The sequence below is a fragment of the Gorilla gorilla genome, chromosome 21 (assembly GCF_029281585.2).
Source record: "Gorilla gorilla gorilla isolate KB3781 chromosome 21, NHGRI_mGorGor1-v2.1_pri, whole genome shotgun sequence".
In the NCBI taxonomy this organism is placed as follows: domain Eukaryota; kingdom Metazoa; phylum Chordata; class Mammalia; order Primates; family Hominidae; genus Gorilla; species Gorilla gorilla.
Genome location: NC_073245.2, coordinates 14285062 through 14300345, shown reverse-complemented (window position 1 = coordinate 14300345; position 15284 = coordinate 14285062).

Here is a 15284-nt window from a genome sequence, read left to right as displayed (position 1 = left end):
AGGTGGGTGGATCACAAGGTCAGGAGATCGAGACCACCCTGGCTAACATGGTGAAACCCTGTCTCTACTAAAAATACAAAAAAATTAGGTAGGCATGGTGGCAGGCGCCTGTAGGCCCAGCTACTTGGGAGGCTGAGGCAGGAGAATGGCGTGAACCAAGGAGGTGGAGCTTGCAGTGAGCCAAGGTCGTGCCACTGCACTCCAGCCTGGGCAACAGAGTGAGACTCCGTCTCAAAAAACAAAAAAGAAAAAAATTGATAAAAGTGAAGAACATCATGCTTAGTGAAATAAGCCAGGCACAGAAAGACAAAAAGAAAAAAAAAACCGTATTATCTCACTTACATGTAGAATCTAAAAAATTTGATCTCATAGAAACAGAGAGTAAAGGGGTGGTCACTAGAGGCTAGGGGCAGGAAAAAGGAACGGATGAGGAAAAGGAAGATGTTGAACAAAGATTACAAACTTTCAGTTAGACTGGAGAAGTATGTTTCAGTAATCTATTTCACTGCATAGTGACCACAGTTAATAATAATGTATTGTATATTTCAAAATTGCTACAATGTTTTTAGTGTTTTTACCATAAAAAAATAAGTTGGTGAGGTGATACATATGTTAATTAGCTTGATTTAATTTTTCTCAATGAATACATAGATCAAAACATCACATCGTGCCCCATAAACATACATAATTATTATCAATTTAAATAAGTGGGAAAAAAGAAAAGAAAAAGTTGATGAAATAAAAACTCAAGACATTGGATAATACGAAGGTCATAGTTAAAGAGCACATTGGTGAACTGGGAGAAAGAGCCAACGCACCTTCTGGTAAAGATGTCAAACTGACTATAGGCAAGAGTCACCTGTGCTACTCCAATAAGCAGACATACATGGATAAAATGTGATGTTTACACATACATTGTTAAGCTGAAAGGTAAAAATAGAAAAACATTCCGGGTGTCAAAAATGAAAGGGAAACCTACGTTTAAAGCAATGAGCACATTTGATCCACGCAGTCCCTGGGTGAACTGAGGATGGGGAGGGAGAAATGTAGACCAAATACATGTACAAGGGAATGGGGACTTATGATCACACAGGCCTGGGATGTAAGGTCTCAAGTTTTGTGCATCACAGGGAACCAGAAAATAATGTTCTATCTATGAATGAGGGTAGAAAAATCTCTACTTGTTGATCCCTTCTAAGCCATATGAGAAAATACAAATAGAGTCACTTATGAGTGATTGGAACATGCATTTGTGCCAAGCTTGGGCATAAGCCGAGGATTCCCATGTCTCTGGCAGTACAGAAAAAAAGAAGAGGAAGAAAAGCAAAACAAATGATTGATATTTACTCATTCAAAGACACAATTCGAAATGACATTTCTTAGCAAAAAAGTCAGCATGAAAAATTATAAAACATTTAAGAGTGAATGACAAGGAAAGAAAGGAAAACTTGTGGTGTACAGAAAACATGCTTGAAGGGAAATGTATCTGTTAGATGTTGGAACTGCTAAATTGATTCTCTGTTATGATTATCTGTTCTCTTTATCAAAGGGTAAAAGGATATGTCTTTCTCCTCTTCCATTTTGGGAAATTTATTTGACATCAACTTCTAGGTCATCCATTGTGGGCGGCAAGCCACCCAGGCGCCGAGGCAAGAGACAGAGGACACGAGCTGTTCCAGTATAATAAAACATAAAACAAGAATAGTTATACCAGATAAAGATCTTAGATATGATTATATATGAATATCATTAATCATCAGTTTGTAGCAATTACTTTTTATTCCAATATTATAATAATCCTCGCTCTACAATCATAACCTAGAAAAAGCCAGGCCATACCAAGATAGGAGCTGAGGGGACATAGTGAGGTGTGACCAGAAGACAAGAGTGCGAGCCTTCTGTTATGCCCAGACAGGGCCACCAGAAGGGCTCCTTGGTCTAGCGGTAATGCCGGCGTCTGGAAAGACGCCCGTTGCCGAGCAGACGGTGGTCTAGTGGTAGCCTCAGTGTCAAGGAAAAACACAGGCTACTTAGCAGACCGGGAAAGGGAGTTTAGAGAAGACTCTGCTCCTCCACCTCTTGTGGAGGGCCTGACATCAATCGGACTGGCCCGCAGTTATCCGGAGGCCTAACCGTCTCCCTGCGATGCTGTGCTTCAGTGGTCACGCTCCTAGTCCACCTTCATGTTCCATCCTGTACTCCTGGTTCTGCCTTCTAGATAGCAGTAGTAAATTAGTAAAAGTACTAATAGTCCCTGATATGCAGAAATAATGGCATAAGCTGTCTTTCTCTCTGTCTCCTCTCCCTCTCTGCCTCAGCTGCCAGGCAGGGAAGGGCCCCCTGTCCAGTGGACACGTGACCCACGTGACCTTACCTATCAATGGAGATGACTCACACTCTCTACCCTGCCCCTTTTGCCTTGTATCCAATAAATAACAGCGCAGCCAGACATTCGGGGCCACTACCGGTCTCTGCGCATTGGTGGTAGTGGTCCCCCGGGCCCAGCTGCCTTTTCTTTTATCTCTTTGTCTTGTGTCTTTATTTCTACACTCTTTTGTCGCCGCACACAGGGAGAGACCCACCGACCCTGTGGGGCTCGTCCTTACAATCCATTGAATTTTTTATTTTGCCAATTACATATTTAATTTCCAAGAAACTCTTTCTTGTTCTCTGTTCCATTTTATCACAAGCTATACTTACCTTATGGATGTCATATCTTGTCAATTATATTTGTTAATTTTAGGGATGCTTTATAGATCATTTTGTTCACTTACTTATTTGTGTCCTCAGGAGTCCATTGGCAATGAAATCTATTGCTCAGTGATCTGCTATTTGCCAGTCACTGTCCTGGGCACTCCAGGGAACAAAATAGAGTCCTTGCCCCTATGGAGCTTATGTTCTACTTAGGAAAGAAAGAAAATAAACCCACAAACAAACACATGAAATAACATTAGATATTGAGAACTGCTATGAGAGCTGAGAAATAAAGGTAGAAACTCACCGAGATGGGTACCATATGTGCGGGGGAGAGTCTGTGCCATTTTATTACATGTGTAGATTTGTGAAACCACCACTACATTCAAGATTCAGAACTATTTTTTGTCTCTGATCCAGGAGCCTTAAGGGAAAAAAAGATTCAGAACTCTTCTATCCCCAGAAATATCTCTCTTATGCTATATCCAAACATTTCATGCTATAACTATAGAGCTTCAAACATCAAAAAAGAATTTAAGCTCCTAGAAATTCAAAAGACAGGTCACATACAAAGAAGCGGACTTCTCATTATCAGCTATAGGTGCCAGAGAAGAAAGGAACAATATGTTTAAGGTGCAAAGAGAAAAGAATGCTATACCCAGCTAAGCCTTCCATTCAAGAGCAAGAGCAAATTAAATATACTTTCAGGCATACAAAGGTTGAAAAGAGTTACTAAAAACATTCTTCATCAAAAACAAACATAAGCCCCAAGAGAAGAAATGAGATCCAAGAAATGTTAAATAAAAGGGAGTAAACTGGTTTTTTAAAGTTCATAAATCTAAAAAGAAAATTTAATGTATATAAATAATAATTTTCATGTTTGAAAACCAAGTGAAACCAAATTATACCCAAGAAATAACATACAGGATGTAGAGGGGATAGGAGAATTCTAAGATAATTGCCTTATTTAAAGGGAGAAGAGAGATTGACTTGGCTTTAGATTGTGTGAGAAACATGTAAAGTTAAGTAAATGCGGTAAAGTTTTTAATTTAACCACTAAAAGAATGTAATTAAAAATGGTCTTCCAAACAGTGGAGAGGCCAAAGGGCGTAGCAAACACTATCAAGATTATAGAATGCAAGAAAGAAGGTCACAGAAAGATGAAGAAAAAGGGCACAGTAAATGGAAAAAATAACAATAAATACAAATACAAATGTATCAGGAATCATGATAAATGTAAATGATTAAACTCAGTGAGGGACTGAAAAATCTCAGGTTGGATTTTTTTCTAATTGTTATTTTGAAATAACTATAGATTCACAAGAAGTTGCAAAGAGTACAGAAAGGCCCTATGTAAACTTCATTTAGTTCTTTTCAATGATTACATCTTACATAATTAGAGTACAACATCAAAACCAGACAATTGACATGGGTACAACTTGTTACAGTTCTGTGTTATCACATGTGTACATTTGTGTGGATACAACCGTCATCACAAAGATCTCACTCATGCCATACTCATTCTCCCTACTATACCTAATCCCTAGCAACCACTAATCAGTTCTCCATCTCTACAGTTGTGTCATTTTGAGAATGTTATATAAATGGAATCATACAGTCTGTGACCTTTTGAGATTGGTTTTTTCCCATTCACATAATGCCCTTGAGATCCATCCAAGTTGTTGTTTGTATCAATAGTCCCTTCTTTTCACTGCTGCATAGTACTCCATGGAATACATTTACTATACCTTGCTTATTCATTTGCCCATTAAAGGACTTTTGCATTGTTTACAGTTTTGCACTACTTCAAATTAAGCTGCTATGAGCAATCTCATATGCGTTTGCTTGTTTGTTTGTTTGTTTGTTTTTTGAGACAGAGTTTTGCTCTGTCGCCCAGGCTGGAGTGCATTGGCACGATCTCGGCTCACTGCAAGCTCCGCCTCCCAGGTTCACGCCATTCTCCTGCCTCAGCCTCCCGAGTAGCTGGGACTACAGGCGCCCGCCACCACGCGCTGCTAATTTTTTGTATTTTTAATAGAGACGGGGTTTCACAGTGTTAGCCAGGATGGTCTTGATCTCCTGACCTTGTGATCCACCCACCTCGGCCTCCCAAAGTGCTGGGATTACAGGCGTAAGCCACCGCACCTGGCCCCATACACGTTTTCATGCACACATAAGTTTGCATTTTTTCTGGGATAAATGTCCAAGAGTATAACTGCTGATTTATATGATAAGTGTAACTTTAGTTTCTTAAGAAACTGCCAAACCATTTTTCAGAATGGCTATACATTTTACATTCCCACCAGCAACGTATGAGAGATCCAGCTTCTATGCATCCTTGCCAGAATTTGGTGGTGTCACTGTTTTTTTATTGGGCCTGCGTTAATAGGTGTGAGTGATATCTTATTATGGTCTTAGTTTGCATTTCCCTAATGGTTAGTGACATTGAACATCTTCTGTGCTTATGACATGCAATGTCACCTCTGGTGAAATGTGTGTTCACGTCTCATACATTTTCTAATAGGATTTTTTGGTTTTTGTACTGTTGAGTTTTGAAAGTTCTTTATGTATTCTAGATAAGAGTTTTTTGTCAGATACGTGGTTCATAAATATTTTCTCTGCCTATAATTTGTATTACATTCTCCAAATGCAATCTTTTGCAGAGTAGAAGATTTTAATTTTAATTAAGTCCACTTTATAGACTTTTTTCTTTTATGGATTATGCTTTTGGTGCAATGTCTAAGAACTCTTCGCCAAGCTCTAGGTCCTGAAGATTTTTATTCTAAAAGTTTATAAATGTACGCTTTACACTTAAATCTATGATCCATTTGAGTTCATTTTTATACAGTTTGAGGTTTAGGTCAAGGCTCATTTTTATACCTATGGATATAGAGTTGCTCCAGCATCATTTGTTGAAAAAATGGTCTTTCCTCCCTTGAATTGTTTTTGCTTCTTTGTCAAAAATCAGTTGGACATACTTATGTGGGGTTATTTCTGGGTTCTCTATAAAATTTGTTGACTTTTGTGCCTATCTCTGCCAATTCCAAACAGTTTTGATTGCTGTAGCTATATGTTATAATAAGTCTTGAAATCAAGTAAAGTGATTCCTCCTGACTTACTTCCTATTTAAGAATTAGGTATTTTCTTCTTTTGCTTTTCTATATAAGTTTTAGAATAAGCTTATCTATATATACAAAAAAATTACTAGGATTTTGATAGAAATTGCTTAAAACTTGTTTATCAATTTGAGAAGAATTTACATCTTTACTATGTTGATTCTTCTAATCCAAGACCACAGAATATCTCTCTACTTATCTCTCTACTTATTTAGATCTACTTATTTAGATCTTTGGTTTAGATTTTTTTTTAAATAAAAGAGCTAAATAAGTAGATCATGAAAATGTCAGTGTTTTATAGTTTTTAGCATAAACATCCTATATATGTTTTGTCTGATTTACTAATTATTTCATTTTTGAGCAACTATAAATATTACCATATTTGTAATTTTATCTTCCACATATTCATTGCTAGTATACAAACATAAAATTGACTTTTGTATGTTGATCTTGTACCTTGTGATCTTGTTGAATTCACTTATTAGGAGGTTTGATAAATTCCTTGGGATTGTCTATATAGACTCTGATGTCATCTGCAAAGAAAGATAGTTGTGTTTCTTGCTTTCTTATTTGTATGCCTTTTACTTATTTTTCTGGCCTTACTGCAGTAGCTAGAACTTCCAGTACTATGTAGAATAACAATGGCTTATATCTTTTGCAAAATTTAGAATTTTTCAGCTATTACTTCTTTGAATACTTTTCCAGTCCTACTCTATTTCTCTTCTCTGCACAAATTTATAAACTTTTTTATGTTCCTGCATATTCCTGAAGCTCTGTTCATTTTCTATTTGCTCTCTGTTGTTCATAACGAGTAATTTCTATGGTTCTAGCTTCAGTTTCACCAATTCTTTGCACTGCCCTCTTCATTCTGCTGTTGAGCCCATCCTTGAGTTTTTTTATTTCAGTTATTGTAAATTTTAGTGCTGAAATTTTCATTTTGTTCTTCTTTATGTTTTCTATTTCTTCACTGACATGTACTTTTTCTTTGCTGAAACTTTTTTTTTCATTTGTTTCAAGCATGTTCATAATTGCTCACTGAAGTATTTTATGATGTCAAATACCACATAATTCTAACATCTGTGTCACTTCAGTGTTGGGATATGTTGACTGACTTTTCTCATTCAGTTTGAGATATTTGTGGTTCTTAATACAATGAGCGTTTGTTTGTTTGTTTTGTTTTGTTTTTGAGACAGAGTTTTGCTCTTGTTGCCCAGGCTGGAGTGCAGCGGCTTGATCTCGGCTCACTGCAACCTCTGCCTCCCAGGTTCAAGCGATTCTCCTGCCTCAGCCTCCCAAATAGCTGGGATTACAGGTACCCACCACCACGTTTATGCCCAGCTATTTTTTTGTATTTTAGTAGAGACGGGGTTTTGCCATGTTGGCCAGGCTGGTCTCAAACTCCTGACCTCAGGTGATCCACCCACCTTGGCCTCCCGAAGTGTTGGGATTACAGGCGTGAGCCACCGCACCTGGTGGTGAGTGATTTTTTAAAATTGATCCTAGACATTTGTGGTACTTTCTTTTGAGGCTCTAGATCTTATTTAAATCTTGTGTTTTAGCCGATCTCTGATGACACCACCCTGGTAGATGAACACAATGCCACCTCCGTACTCCCAGACGGGGTTGGAAGGCCAGGCTCTTCACTCAGCCTCCAATGACACCTGGGTGGAGAGGCAGGCCCCATTAACATCAGGTTGAGGTGGTGTTAGGCTCTCCACATGGTCTCCAATGACACTGTGGGAGTGGGCAGTATCATTACTACTAAGTAGAGGTAAAAGTCCTGAATTCCTAAGAGGTGTCTTCTGATACCATATTAGTGGGGAGGGACAGAGATGCTTTGATATTGCCAGGTACAAGTGGCTTTCCGCATGACATCCACTGACAACGTAGAGGAGAGGAGCTGTTAACATCCCTATGGTATCTCGTGAAACATGGTAACACCAAAATGGCTGGAGCATCTCACAACAGCCCTGGGAGGGTGGAAGTGTAGGCTCCCCACTGGAACCTTTCTGGCAGTGGTAGGAATGGGATGCAGATTTTTTGTTCGTTTGTTTTTCCTGTGGTTTGGGCAGGAGTAGGACTGCTGCTGCCTAAAAGTTTTCTGTCTTTCTAGGCTGCCTCTTTCCTGGGCTTTGGCTGGGTAGAGTAAGCCTTCCTGGAGGCTTTATTTATCTGTTTGTTGGTATTTCCAGGTGTTAGCTTCTTCAGTGTGTAGCCTGGGATATATAGGGCAAATGAAAACAAAGGAAACTCATTACCATGTTTTCCCCCAGGTCCTGAGCTCCCTAGCCAATCTGCCTCCTTCTCACTACCTTTCAAAGTCTCATGTTTGTTTTATATATAATGTTCAGAGATTTTAGTTAGTGGGAATTACAGAAAAAAACATATATTCTCCATCTTCCCAGAAGTACAAGTCCCAGACTGAATTTTAACAAGCAAAATCATGCTATTAATATATGCTATTTAAAGGATACACCTAAAAAGTATAATAGTCATACAAATGCAAACACCAAATGACACTGACTTGAAAAATAAAGAAAAAAATTGGCAAAATTTCAATGCAAAAATTGACAAATCCACATCCAGAGATGGTACTTATAAACACCTTGCTCTCAAAAACTAATTGATCAAGCAGACAAAAATATTGTAGGGATTTAGAAAAGTGATCCACACAACTATAGCACTTGGTAAATGGGTATACAGAATGCAGCATCCAACCTTAGTGCATATACCTTCCATTTAATCACGCTAAGAACAGGCACTCAAGAAGCATTCATTGTCCACAGGCTCAGAAATCTCAACCAATTCTAAAGAGTGAGTAGCAGATACATCAATTTATCTGATCAAAATACAATTAAAATAATGATAAACAAAAACAAATCATTCAGAACAAGAAAGAAGCTCTTTATGTTTAGACACTAAGAGGCACGGTTCTAAAGGATTCGTTGCTTAAGAGGAAAGAACCACAAAAATCATGACAACAGAAGAAAGCAAATGTGAAGAATGCAATGAAACTCCGGAACTGATTGATTCTCTCTGGGGCTTAGCCATTCTTTTTATCAGAGGGTGAGTCAATATGTCTTTTTTGTCTTTATTCTGGGAAACTTCCCGATCTTATCTTCAAGTTCAACTATTAAATATTTGTTTTTATTTTGCAAATCACAAATTTAACGTCCAGAAATTATTTTGTTGTTGTCGTTGTGCTTTGATTGTTCCATTCAAGTAGCAACTTGCTGTTATGTACATTAAAGCTACAACATCTTGTTAAATCTATCTGTTAATTTTAATTTGAGTGTTGTAGAGATGTGGTATTTTGCAGATCATTTTGTAAACTGAATTGTTTGTTTTCTCAGACATCTGTTACATCTGCTTTCCTGAGTTTTAATTTTCCTCTTGCTAGTTTTCTTCACATTGTCTCAGTTTAGATACCCCTAGAAGAAGCATTTAAGACAAAGATGTGAGTGCAAAACTAGGTCATTTGTTAACTATTCACCTGTTGAAAAACATCTGGGCTGATTGCTGTGTGAACATAAGTTTTCATTCTCTGGGATAAATTCCCAAGAATACAATTGCTGGGTTGTATGGTAATGGCATGTTTAATTCTTTAAGAAATTGCCACACAGTTTTCCTATGTGGCTAAACATTCTACATTCCCACCAGCAATATGTGAGTGCTCTACTTTCCCTGCCTCCTTTCCAGAATTTGGTAGTGTCGGTATTTTTAATTTTAGCCATTCTGAGAGGTTTGTAATCATACCTTATTGTGATTTTAATTTGCATTTCCCTTGTAGCTAATGTTAAACATCTTTTCATGTGCTTATTTGCCATCTGTATATACTCTTTGGTGAATTTCTTTACTTCTGTTGCCCATCTAATTGAATTGTTTTTTACTGTTAAGTTTTGAAAATTTTTAAAAATTCTTAATGCTGTACTAGTTCTTTGTTGGACATGTGATTTGCAGGTATTTTTCTCCCAGTCTCTAACTTCTTTTTTTATCCTCTTTACATGGGTTTTCATGGAGCAAAGGTTTTTGACAACTATATATTTAGTACTTTTATCTTTCTAAACTCTGTGTAATCTTTTGAGAGTTAACTTTTTTCACTTAATATTTCCAAGATTCATCAAATTGTAGCCCTACTACCTTTATGTTGACAGCTGTATATTTCATTGTGTGAATATGCTCCAGTTTATTCATCTAATTCCCAATTGGCATTTGTGTTGTTTCTAGGCTCTTGTTTCTATGAACAATGTTACATTCTTATTTGTACTTTCTTCTGTACAGACATAATGTTTCCTATTGGCAGTGACTAGGAGTAGAATAGCTCATTCACAGGGTGTGTGAATTTTAAACTTTTGAAGGTAATGCCAAAGTATATTCCAAATTGGTTACATTAATTTACACTCCCACCATCTGTGGAGCTATATCCATTCTGATATTTAATACCATCAGACTTTGTAATTATTACCAATTAAATAATGCCTCATTTTGGCCTTGTGGCTCTCGTAGAGTCATCACAAGGCTGAGCAACTCGTCATATACTTGTTGGGTTCATTTGAGTCCTCTCCATGCATGCCTGTTCCTATCTCTTTAATACCTTTCTGTTGAATTTATGCTCTTCCTCCTGATCTGCAGAAGTTCTTTATATATTTTTGATAACGGTCCTTCACCATATAATGTGCATTGCAAATATCCGCTTCCAGTTTGTGTCTTGGCTTTCAGTTCCTTGAAAACATCTTTTAGTGAGCAAACATTCTTATTTTTAGTATTATAGAATTTATCAATTTTATAATAGATTCTTTTTGTATCTTATTTAAGAATCTTTCCTTACCAAGGACTTAAATATATTTACTAGATTTTCTACTAAGACTTAAACATTTTTGGGTTTGACAGTTAAGTTCTTTATTCACCTGGAGTTGAATTTTGCATATGATATGAGGTAAAGATCCAATTTCACGTTTTTCCACGTGAATAAAAATGTTCTACCATACTTCACAGCACAGGACAATTTCCTCCAGCCTGAGTAGCTGGGGAGACTGGATCCTTCCCCCAAACCAACGGTGGAATTGCCACAAATGAGAGGAAATTGGGGGTAGTGAGAAATTATTAACTGGGGAGACACAGGTATTAGAAGAAAGCCAAAAAGGGCCTGGCACCATAGATGGGAAAACAGGCTGAGAATGGAGTTTTTAAAGTTATGTTCTTGCCTTTTCCCACAATGTTCTAGATAAACCATTATCTGCTCCATTTTCCGTAAGGAAGAAAAATGTCAGAAACAGCCCAGTGTGGGTACCAGGAAGTATTATTATAGCACCATTCAAGCCTGGCTGAAGGAGAGAACAGACTATAACCAGCATAAACATAGAAGGGGTCATTTTTTTGGGAAGATACCTTTTACCAGCCCTGTTCACCCTCTTTTCCAAACTCCACCATGCCCCAAAGGTAGAATGACTGTGATCTACACATAACATTCTTGGAAAAGGTAAGTTCTTGTGAATGACATGGAGGGAGGTAGCTGAGTTGGTGGCAAACAGAAAAATCTCATTTCAGATAGATAGTAGCCCCAGTGGCTCTCTACTCTGAAGGAGGTTCCCACTTCTAACTCCCTCTCACTTCACTCCCAGGGCTTGGACTTTAGCCCCTTTCTCCATGAACATTTTAGTAGCCACACTAGCTGATACTGGAAGCTGAAGTGTTTCTTAATCTTAGCTGCAGAAAAGAATCACCTGGAGAGATTTTTTAAAAAAAAAACCTGGATGTCCAAGTCACACTCAGACCAATTAAATCAAATGTATGAGGATGGGATCCAGGTATCAGTATTTTTTTAAAACTCCCATGTGATTTCGATGTACAGACAAGGTTAGGAACCCACAGTGAGGATTACATGCCCACAAAGAAAAATACCATGCTAGCTGAGGACTGCTACTACCTCTATAAGGGAATACAAACTAAACAACCCATAAAAAGCAAAGCAAAGCAAAGTACTGCAACTATAAATCTAAAAGAAGAATCAGTAGAAATACCAAGTATGAAAAAAATGTAATAACTGAAATAAAGAACTCAATAATGGGTTGAACAGCAGAATGAAAACAATGGTGTAATGGATTAATGTGCTCCAAGGTCAGGATGAAGAATAAGTCAAAACATATGGGGAGTCAGGAGCAATGTAAAAATACACATAAAAAGGTAAGAAATACAGCACATAGAGGTGTAGAATGAGTTCTAGAAAGACAGAGAAAAATAAAGAAATGTGATTGTTAAAAAACAATGATCAAGAAGTTCCCAGAATTAAAGATCCCTTTCAGGTTGAAAGGGATCATAGAGTGCAAAATAGAAGATATAATAATAATAATAATAATAATAATAAACACTTAGAAGCATTATTGTCAAATTTAAAAACCCCAGAGACAAAGGGAGTAACATAAAACCTTCTAGAGCGCAATGGCAGCCCATCCACGTAAGAAAAATTGTCAGATTCATATCACTAGCAATGCTAGGTGCAAGAAAACAACAGAGTAATCATTTATTCCAATTTGGGATGTGTTAACTTTGTTCAGTTTATAAAGAACATCTTCCAAAAAGCCACATCACAATTAGTGGAGAAAATTTAGATGCACTCCCTTTAGAATGAGAAAAAGACAGGGATGGCTACTATTACTACTGCTTTCAACATAGTACTGGAGCTGCAGGCTTCCACAATAACAAAGGAAAAGGAATAAAAGTGTAAGGATTGGAAGATACAAGACAAAATTTTCATTGTTTACAGATGATATGGAAACCTAAAAGATTCAACAAACTAGAGTTCAGGAAAGTTACTGGACACAACTTTCTAAGTTTCAGCTTACAAATACCAGTGAGTTCCTCTACACCAGCAAAATCCAACGAGGTCCTACAATCATGTTTCAGAAGCACAATACCATTGAAACTACCAAGAGACACTGTACTATACCCAAGATTTAACCTAATGAAAAGAGCGCATGAGATCTTTGTGGACAAATTATTGTAACAGTATTAAAAATATAAAAGAATATTTTATAAACTGAGAAGGTAATATTCACTATTTGGAAGCCTTAATATTAAAAAGATAATTAATTTATAAGTTTGGTCGCTTTTTTTTTAATTCCTGCAAAGATTTTTTGAAGATCTTGATAAAATCATTCTTGAATTTATACAGAAAAATAAACGCTCACAAAAAGCTAAGTCAATTTTAAAGAAGAAAAGCAAAAGGACTTATTTTACCAATATTAAGACAGGTTAAAGTTTAGTATTAAGAACAACAATAACTGCAAAGTACTGGTCTAAGACCAGACAAAATAATCAACAGATCAGAAATGAAGTTCAAAACCAAATGCATCTATATATGGAAACTTAAAACGTGATAAAGATAGCATCACAAATCAGTGGAGAAAAATGAATTCTTTAGTGCAGTGGTTCTCAAACTGCATGTGAACCAGTCTTTCCTAGTGGGGTGGGGGCAGGGGCAGGGACATGGGGTGTTAAATGCAGTTGCTGGTCCCCATCCTGAGAATTTATAATTTGGTAGGAATGGGGTGGAATGCAAGAATTTGCAAGTTCCCAAGTGATGCCCATGCTGTTGATCCAGTTAACACTTGAGTAGATAATATCAGGAAATCTGTCTCATTATACAAAGAAAGTAAATCCCATGCCTTACACAAGGGTGAAATTTAGTTGGATGACAGATGTAAAAATGAAAGGAAAAAGGACAAAACTAATAGAAGAAAATGCAGGTGGTGTTGACTGAACTCTGCCTGCTAAAAAGATAGGTTGAATTCCTAAGCCTTCGTCCTTGTGAATGTGACTTTATTTGGAAATAAGATCTTTGCAGATATAATTAAGCCAAAATGAGGTCTAACTTGATTAGAATGAGCCCTACCCCAATAGAACAGGTGTCCTCATAAGAGTAAAAACAGAGAGAAAGACACAGACACATGAGGAGGGCACGCCATGGCACCGGAGGCAAAGACTGAAGTGATGCATCTACGACAAAAAACACTCAGATTACTCACAACATCGGAACCCAGGAGGAGGGCTTGGAACTGAGTCTCCCCTAAAATCTTCAGAGAGAGCAAGTCCCCACCAACACCTTGACTTCTAGCTTCTAGAACTATGAAAGAATGAAATTCTATTGTTTAAGCCACCCAGTTTATTACAGCAGCCCTAGGAAAACTAATACGGTGGGAGAATACTTTTGTGGGCACGGTGGTGGGCACGGTGGTGGGCACGGTGGTGGGCACGGTGGTGGGCACCTGTGGTCCCAGCCATTCAAGAAACCAAGGTGGGAGGATAAAAATCTCAGAAACCACTACTAAAGAACTTATTCATGGAACCAAATGCCACCTGTTCCCCAAAAACCTGCTGAAATAAATAAATAAATGGAAAGAGGGTAAGGTGGAAAGATAACCTGAGCCTGCGTAGCTGAGGCTGCAGTGAGCCATGATCTTGCCATTGCTCTCCAGTCTGGGTGACAGAGCAAAACCATGTCTCAAAAAAAAACAAAACAAAACAAAACAAAACATAAGGGCTTTTGCACACACAAAAAAGCTATGATAAGAAAAGTTAAATGATGAGTGACATTCTGAGTGTTTATAAATGTGCAAAGTCTAAATCTAGTTGAGGATCACTGCCTAGGCTGTATACTGAACACCTGAAAAACATCGAAGGGTCTGGAAATATAAGAAGCTAAAAGTAAGGAAAAAGTACTGGAGACAGAATATGCATTCCCACAGGTTTCAAAAATAATCAATGAATTTTCTTTATATTCATCATCCCTTTATTGCTTTATGCAGAGATTCAGAACTTGTGAGTTTCTCGTCCTTTAGAAATAGTTCCCTAAAGCGGTGGTTCCCAAAGTGTGGCTCCCAGGCAGGGCAAGAGTATCAGATCATCTGCAAATTTGTTAGAAAAGCAGTTTCTGGGGCCCACCTCGGACCCAGCAATCTGAATCAGCAAACTGCGAGTGAGGCCCCGGAATCTGTGCTTTGACAAGCCCTCCAGGGATTCTGTTGGATGCTCCAGTTGGAAGACCACATAATGCTATCAAGTACAATTAATTCAAGTATTCTGAGGGTCCCCTGCAACATACACCTTTTATCTAGATACCAAAGTGATCACTTTTCAGCTTAGTATCTGTTACAGTAAGTACTCTTTAAATGGGTACCTTTAGAAATATTTCAAAATAGGACATGTATAAACAACAACATTTTAAAGAAAACCAAAAGTAAGGTAAAATTTTTCATTTGGTCATAATGACAAAATTTCTAATTGTTTATCCTCTTTTCCCTTTGGATCTTCCAGAACAAAACCCCATCACTCTTGGCACTGAAACTCTTCAGCTCACAAGTGGTGGTGTCGGCCTTTTTCCTGGCTTTTTCCAAAGCCTTTCTATTCTTTTGCACCCCTCTGTTACTCTGCCACTTTTATCTCCTCTATTTTTCCATTATTTATTTATTTTTCAAA